A 7584-nucleotide genomic window follows, 5' to 3' on the forward strand; every position below is an offset into this window, starting at 1 on the left:
AGCACAGATGTCAGCTGTAAGACTTGACCTTGGGTGTCGATCATGACTCGTTTTCCAAACTTTCTCACCTGCTCTTAAATTGTTTGGCCCACCTATATATTCGGTTCTGGGAGAGTGTAGTATCCCAAGCTTAACTTTAAATGAGTTAAAATTTCCATGGGTTTAACACCTCCATTAATTAAAAACTTTATGATTATACATTGTGCAAAAGATGATGGAACCTCTTGCTCACTCATGGCTGTACTGATTAATTTTATAAATTTTCCTTGACTGCTTGTTATTTTTTGTGTTTCCATGGAATAATTTTGGAGAGATCTTAGCTTTTTCAGCATAACCCACTGGGTTGGTCTAGTAATGAACTTGTCATCGCAAATCAGCTGATTTTTGAAGTTAAGAATTTTATGGTTCAAATCCTAGTAAAGACAGTTACTTTTATACGGATTTGAATACTAGATCATGAACACCGGTGTCTTTGGTGGTTGGAATTCAAATTAACCACAGACCTCAGGAATGGTCAACCTGAGACTGTACAAGACTACACTTCATATACTTTCATAAACATTATCCTCATTCATCCTCTGAAGTAATACGTTACACTGATTTCGGAGGCTAGACAGAAGAAGCTTCTTCAGCATGGATTTTTTAAAATAAATTAAAAGCATTATTCTTTTTTTTTAATTATAGAAGTACAAGTTGATTATTATAATTATTTAATGACTAAAGTATTCATTAAATGAAAACCGAAGTGAAATTTAAAAAAAATAATTAAAAGAAAAATTCTGTTAGATTGAAAATAATTTAGAAGAAGATGGGAATATGATTTAGAAGAATTTATAAAAGGAAAACTTTTATACACTATTTTAGAGATTCTTTTTTGAAACTATTTATTTAAAAAAATCATGTATTAGAAAGTTTTTAATCATTCTTTACAAAAACATTTATTTACAAGGAAATGTTACATTTATATTAAACATTTACTTACATTATTTATTACAATATTCTTGAAGACTAAAACTTTATTGATAATGATGGTTCTGCATGCTTAAAACAAATGGAAGATATTTGGTTCAGTTGAACTTAATTTTAACAAATTTTGATCAAGGTTAAATTTATTATAAAATTTATATTTTAGTCACTGTAGCAGAAAATCTAGTTTCACAAAGATATGTAGTAGAAAATGGAAATAAAATAAAACAATGCTTTTCTGGACAGTGATGGATGTTCATTTTTAACCTTTGACCAAATATTCACATAACTCTAATTTAGTAAATTCAATTTTCAAACCTCTATCACAAGATATTTTTGTCAAAGATTCTCTTTTATTAGTTATGGCTCCAGGAATGATATCCGGTATGATAGGGCTTCATATCCGTTGGAATTCAGAATAGTCTTTAAAATATTCTTAAAAAGGTTCAGTGAGCATTAGGCAATGGCTTTCAATATAGATGAAATTATCTTTCAATTTTATGTACTACCACAAAATTTTCCAAATTTGGAAAAGAATGCAGGTTTTCATTTAAAACACTATTGTTCATCATTTAACATATTTTGATAAATGCCTTTATGTTGTCATCTATTGAAAATCAGTTTGTTGTTTCATGTTGCAAACTTAAATCTAGGTCACTGAGGCTAAAGAAAATTTCTGATGAAGTCTTGTGATCTATAGCTTGTCTGTCAGTCAATCACACAGTTTAAATCTGTATGCATTAGGAACACCTGCACTTCTGAATGCAGCTTTAATACCTACTTAGTTCTCACCTCTGTGTTTAGCGTTAATTAAAGGCAATGACTGCCCATTTCAGAACAGTTTCAAAAATAAACAAAGAGTTTTAAACCTGAGATGTAATAAAATTGAATACCTTGACAGCCTCCTGGAGAACATGTTTAATTTGTTCAGGCATCTGTTTTACTGCTAAAGTAGTGATGCTGTAATGAGTGAGGGTACAATTTTCTATATTTGATTTGGTGGCAACACTCCATATTTTCCTGTCATAGCTCCACCACCAACAGAACAGAAGCCAAAGTACTGCTTCCAGTCCATTTCATTTTCTGCAAAGAAGTCATCCAGCTTTTCAAATATTTCATTGCTGGTAGTGTTGATAGCTAATTAAAAAATAAATATTCCTCTTTAATTTTATTTTGAAATACTAACCTCATGTAAGACAAGGTGAGCAGAGTTTCTTATATCTGGTACTCATTATGGCAAAAAAGTCATTATTTTCAACTTGAGCTATTAAGTTCTCTTTAATGTTTAGTGCCATATTTTCAATTCTGCAGTGCACAATATCATTTAAAAGTGTTATTGTATGTAGCTATTTAATTGATGATTTACCCAATATACAAGTCACCATATCTTTTACATCAGGTAACAACAGCTCTTTACCGAGTTTATGAACTTTTCCACACTTTGATATTCTTAAGAATACTAAAAAAGATGGTTCACTGCTTTTTGAATGCTACCTGTAAATGTCATCATTTTCTTTGCACATTTTATCTCTCATAATTTTTGAATAAAATAATCCATAGCTTTTTCTAATATTAAATGTATCGCATCATTTCAATGATGAAGGCTTCATGCTTTGATTTGAAAGAATTTCAAAGCGGATTACTCACTGAGGTCATGGCTCATTGTTAACATTAATTACAGTAAATCCAATATTAATATTCTCAGAATCATATTTTCTTACATTTTTTTATATTTTAGTAAAAAAAAGATCTTGGCTTACTGCAAATTCTGATTTTGAATTACAGCTCGATTGTACAGAGTTTTTAACTGACAATTTTTTATGTGCCGTTGCTCTATTAAGCCACTTAATCTTGTTGATTTATATTTTTGCCAACCAAACTAATTAAACTAAACAAAATTAATTTAAACAAAGTACATAAATAAGTGTATGAGATATGGTAGAAAGTAATGAGACTGGCAACACTGGGAGTGATCTGGTAATGATACAGGCTCCTCTTTCTCATAGCTTGTGTCACTCATTGAAAGTATCATCCTCGTGTGGTTACAACACAAGCTAACAAAAAAAGACGCTGGGCTCTTAAAAGAATGTCCCTATAACATTGGTACCGCAAACGATGAGCCCAGATGGGCGCAGCGTACAACATAATGGCCTCACAAACGCCTTTATAAAGAATCCGCATGGTACGGAAATTCAACCCCCAATCGGGATGGACCACTCTACGGACGCCGAAGAAAGCATCAACTGCCTTCTTCGCCACATACTGAAGGTGCTCCTTGAAGAGAAGCTTCTCATCAAGGATAACACCCAGATATCTCTGAAGGGTGACATACCTAATTGAACGACCGTCCATCACAACCCGCGGATGGCGAGTTGCAACTAAACGGCCCTTCAAAAACATCATAGTGGTTTTTTCCGCACTGAAAACCATCTTATGCTGAAGACTCCACAACCGCAAAACCCTACATGCCTGTGCCGCTCTGAGCTCGGTCTCAGCACGCGAACTACCCTCAACCAGCAGCAGCTCATCGTCGGCATAAGCCACCAGGCAAGCGCAGCCGCATGAGAGAGTCAAACTCGATGGTCCAGACGAGTGGACCTAATACACTGCCCTGTGGACATCCTTTTGACAGGGTCTTTCCTACTTGCGAACTGCCGTCATGAAGGACAACAGTTCTATCGCTGAAATAACTCGAGAGAGTCCTAATTTCTTCCTGCATACAACCACGCTTCTGCAATTGAAACAAGGCAGAGGGCCACCACAAGTTATTAAATGCCCCAGATATGTCCAAAAAGACACCGAGTACATACTTGCACTCACTGTCTGAAGCCAGATCCAGGAGCCTAATAATCGCATCCTCTGTACTCTTACTGGGTCTAAAGCCATACTGGTCGTCCATCAGCATGTGATTCAAAGTAAGCCTACTATTAATGCGGAGGTAAAGTATCTTCTCGAAAAGTTTTCCAACAACTGGTAAGAGCGTCAGAGGACGGTAAGAAGAACTAACGGTGGGGTCCTTGTCGCTACCCTTGAACAACAGCTTCAAGATTCCACGCTTCCAGCAAGCCGGGAAATACCCGGCAAAAAAACACCTATTGAATACCCTTGTCAACGGGCCAAGAATTACAGGCAGGGTGCGAAAAAGGAGCTCCACCGTGATACCATCATATCCGGGGGCTTTGTTCCTAGCAAGGCTACAGATTACCTGGCGGACTTCCGCCTCAGTAATCTCGAAAGGCACAGAGTCCGGATTGAAATTTACAACCGCCGCTCGAACTCTGATACGAGGTCTCACCAACCTCGGTATCATCGGGGAGCAGATCGTTCATCAGAAGAGATAGAACACGATCTTTCTCAACAACAACGCCGTCCTGGGTCGAGAGAGCCGACAGAAGACTGTCCTTTTTACGTTTGTGACCAAGCACACGATAAACAACACCCCACGGGTCTTTATTACCTTGCTCTTGGACAAAAGAGCGCCAGGAATCTCGTTTAGAAGTCCTAATTCTATGAAAATACTCGTTCCTTTTCTGACGATACTCCGCAAACCAGGCCTCGCGCCGGTCAGGATCATGCGCACGCTGTGCGGCTCTCCTGAGTCGGCCCACGGCCTGCTTTATCGCAGTCAAGTCCCGAGACCACCAACCAGCTACTCTCTCTCGACCCGTACTACGAGGGATTGAGAGTTCTGCGGCTTCAACCACCGCAGAAGAGAAATTCTCTGCCAGTTTATCTAGAGGGACCTCGTCCAGGGTACGAGTGAACACCCGCATCCTGGCCGCAAGAATGTTTGAAAACTTGGGCCAATCCGCCCGCCTGTGCAAGAAGTGCCCCTGCTGAACAGGGGCGTCCGACCTAAAGACATCGCGCAGCCCACCTAACCACTCAAAAACTATGAGCCGATGGTCGCTTTCGCAATCATCAACTACAGACCAGTTCTGAATCCTACCTGGGATATCCTTGCCTATGGTAACATCAATGTTGGTACCAAGGAAGGTCCTCCGCAATCCCACCGCGCCGGCGAACGTTGCCGACTCGCCGGCGACATTGAACACTTCAAAACGATGCTGGGCGATGAAGCCTTCTAGCAATTCTCCGCCGTCGTCTGTGATCCCACTGTGCCAAAGAAGCGATTTGGCATTCGCATCAACTCCTATAAGAATAGGACGACCCGCTACCAGCCTGATAATTCTATCCCATCTTTCCAAATGTAATTCAGTGGGATCTCCGTACTGAAAGTACGAACTAACCACAACTAGGTCGAAACCATCCTCAGCAAGCTTAACAACGACATGATGCGTGTCAGAGGCCTGCCGTATAAAGATACTATCAATAGACTTCCTGCACAGACTTCTTGGTGGATTTACTATCACCTACATGGAACTTATTCCAGCCTGAAAAACCTGGCAGGTCACCCTTGACAACATACGGGTGTTGAAGTAAAACATCGTGGCTCCGTTTTTCAACGACGTTACCTAACTCGACTTGGACCGCATAGGCACCATGGGCATTGAGTTGACCGAACCTAACCATCGAGCGAGTTGAAGTAAACCTCAACCGCTCTTAAGTAACTACCACACTCCCGACTGTTGATGGAGTGCCTATGATTCTGCGTAACCGCTTGCAGTTAACGCAGACCGGAGCCTTCTTCTTTTGCGGACAATCGTCACGCTTGTGGCCCTCCTCACCACAATGTGCGCAGACCGACGCATATTTACAGAATTTGGTCCTATGGCCGAACCTACAACATTTAAAGCACCTCTGCACATCAAGGTATTTCTTGACGCGGCAAGAGGCAAAATCGACGAAGACCCTACCCTCGGACAAAAACTTCTGGTGGAGACCAGCACCTAATTCGAAAACTCCGTGATACCGAGGGGCATCACGCTTTCCAGTCTTAAAGACTAACCTACACTGCTCTTTGAACGTGGCCTCATCAAAATCAGTATTCTGCACTCGAATGAGAGACAGGACTTCCTCATCAGAGACACCCCGCTCGATGTCATATATAATGACTCGGGGCTTCCTCAATCGCTTGGGGTCCACCTTGACCTCAAGCTTCTGCACCGCTGGAGAGTCCTTGATGACTTGGACAGTCTCCTTGTTATCCGCAACGACGACTAAACCCTTGCTGGTCTCCCTTATATCTCGAATCCTAAGCCGATTCCGGTCGCCACGAAGGGCTTCGGAAATCGCGCTTCAATTCCTGACTCGTGGTCTTGGAGCCCTCCGCCTTGTTAACAAAAAGTACCTCCGGCTTCTTCACTGCTTTGCTGGCCTCTCGTTTGGTCTTCAGGACTTCAGCGTAGCGCCTGGGCTGCGCTGGGGCCTGAATAACCACCTTGGGAGCCTTAACCTCTTGGGGCTTGGAGGCCAAGGCCTCGAAACCCTCACTTACCGCCACAAAAGCTTCCCTCAGCTTACCTAGCCGGGGGAGAATTGTCTTCCTCGCACCCGAGCTGACTCCGCCGGGAAGAGAAAGAAAAACTACCAAGTAGTCCAGGTCCTCCTGGACTACCTTCAACGGCAGGGCAGAACTACCAGGTCTGCCCTTGGAATTCTTAAAAGCCTCTACTACAGGGGAGGACCGCACCTGGGTGGGTGCCCCTGTGTCCATCGCGTCGCTTACCTCGTCCTCTGAGGAGCTAGTCGACGGCACCGGCGCTGGTTTCCTCTTCCGCCTGGACTTCTTTACAACTTGAAACTCCGACATGGCCGAAGATTCCCTAACGTAATTGGATGTTAACGAAATTCTCGCTGTCTCCTATAAACTGGTTTGGGCAAGCCCACGATGTGACGACTGCCCGCAGCGAGTACGGGCAGCTGGAGACCCTTACGTTCTCCTGTCACGCTACGTACCTCTTCGCCGCTACTGGAACGATTGATTGATGCACTAGACGAACAACAATGAACCACTGATTACGGCCCTCGCTCTGACAAGAGCGCAAAGGACTAAAAGGCAGAGCCTTTTTTCTGTCATGGGGACTGACGACCAGCAGTCGTTGCCACCCTTTCGCCGCGTTGAGGCGAGTACGCGTCGTATAAATCCACGCCAATCACACCGCAGCAAAGCTACAGATGTTGTCGAGTCTAAATTAAAATGCACTGTTAGTGAATACAGACTTAGGATCAGCTAACTTCGATACTGTTGGAAGGTACACACACGACCGACAGCCAAAAGAGACTGATAGTAACGTATGCCACAAGGATACTCTGAGACGCACAAGGGACCAGAGTAGCACAAAACTAGAACAGTGAACTTTGGAGCAGTGGTGTACCATCAAATTTTGTGTTTAACTTTGTGAATCCACAAACTTGATCCATGAAAAGTTGCAATGAGCCTTTGGGGATCATTCCTTATCAAGAGCACAAGTTTATTGGTGGCACAAAGCATTTCTGGAGGGCTAGGAAGCAGTGAAGATGTACCTCACTCAGGGAGGCCTTCAACAATGTAACCTGAGGAAAATGTGAAAAGTGTGAGGTCAGACCATTGACACATTGAGACTGTTGAGTAGTAAGTTAAATTAGAATCACTTTATTCTTCAACAGATTTTGATTCACGATTTGGGCATGAGAAAGGTATGTGCCAAAAGATCTTTCCATTGAACAGAAAGGCAA

This window comes from Lycorma delicatula, chromosome 1 (genome assembly GCF_047948215.1).
Source record: "Lycorma delicatula isolate Av1 chromosome 1, ASM4794821v1, whole genome shotgun sequence".
NCBI classification, from domain to species: Eukaryota; Metazoa; Arthropoda; class Insecta; order Hemiptera; family Fulgoridae; genus Lycorma; species Lycorma delicatula.